Raw genomic sequence first — 1,344 nt, 5'->3', positions numbered from 1 at the left:
TGTGAAAAAAGAAATTAAATAAATAAAAATTAAACCCACTTGAAAAAGGAAATAAATTAAATAAAAATAAATAAATAAAAAAATTCCTCTACACTTAAATGCGCATATCTCTAAGTGGGATTCATCTTTTTCCTTTTTCCACTTTCTTCTCAAACACTCTTCTTTTCTCATTGATGGAATTTTGTCTCACATGGATCAAACTCTATTATCCCATTTTGGTTGTGAGAAGCCTCCGACCTCCACATTTTCCTTTATAAGGAGTCCTCTCCTTCTCATTTTCATATAGAGCAATAGAGAGAAATCTAGAGAAATATAGAGCAATAAAGAAAGATATAGAGAAAATAGCTCGTTGCTATATTTGGAGAAGGAATTTGAGCCTTAGGGTTTGGAAATTGGAGCTTCATTGCAACTTCTCTCATCTTATTCTCTCTTGCATCTATGGCTTTCATCATGAGGTTTCATCCTTGCATTTTCTTATTATCTTAGGGTCATATTTGTTTTCATAGATTAGTATTGCATTGTTATTTCCTTTTTTTTGTTTTGCTTTGCATTGTCATCATTTAAATTAACTTGCATCTTCATTTGCATTTTTATTTTGGTCTTTGAATCTCTCATTTTATTGTGTTCTTGCATGGGCACAAACTAGGTCAAACTGAGGGCCTCCATCACAAACCCTCACACTCCATAAATAGAGAGCTATGAGCCGTCATTCAAGACGTCATTCTTGAGCAATCTTGGATATAGTGACTCATAAAAGTGTGCTCATATTTTAGGCATACACTCCTAGACATGATTTTAAAAGTTATTACTTATTTGTTATCATATGATCTAATGTTTACTTTCTAAGTTTCTGATAATGATTTTTTGTTTGATGGGTGTTTCTTGCAGATCACGAAAGGTGTGCCAATCATATGTTCAAGAACTTCTAGCTCAATAGCAATACACACACCTTGTTCATTAGAACTTACCAAGAACAGAAGAATCTTGTCTTGATGTGATTGAGGCATCCAAAAAGGACAAACAACTTGCTGTTATAGAAACTACTATGAAAAAATTTCACCAATAACATTCCCAATTGTGCTTATGTTTTAAGCCCTGGTTTTTAAATCAGGTTTTAAAATGATGCAGATGATAGACAATGCATTAAATGACACTGAGAAGAGTAAGTTATTGATGTCCTTGATAGACAATGCATTAAATGACACTGAGATGAGTAAGTTATTTATGTCCTTGATTCATATGGCTAAGGCAGAAATAAAAGGTTCCCAAAACACAAATGAAGTTTGGCAATATATTGATGACCACCTCAAGAAACAACCAAAATGCTAAGGAACTCATTAATGT

At 32.8% G+C, this 1,344-nt stretch overlaps 1 long non-coding RNA gene across 1 annotated transcript; it reads left to right on the top strand.

The window, feature by feature from the left end:
* Positions 1 to 308: 308 nt before the first annotated feature.
* LOC149567206 (uncharacterized) lies at positions 309 to 1,082 on the top strand. Its single transcript, XR_016361613.1, has 2 exons — positions 309 to 455; positions 889 to 1,082. It is a non-coding gene; the product is annotated as an uncharacterized LOC149567206 (long non-coding RNA).
* The last annotated feature ends 262 nt before the right edge of the window (positions 1,083 to 1,344 follow it).

The sequence above is a fragment of the Cupressus sempervirens genome, chromosome 3 (assembly GCF_028749045.1).
Source record: "Cupressus sempervirens isolate cs-2001-9-10 chromosome 3, ASM2874904v1, whole genome shotgun sequence".
NCBI classification, from domain to species: Eukaryota; Viridiplantae; Streptophyta; class Pinopsida; order Cupressales; family Cupressaceae; genus Cupressus; species Cupressus sempervirens.
This window is presented reverse-complemented; position numbering and strand designations above follow the sequence as displayed.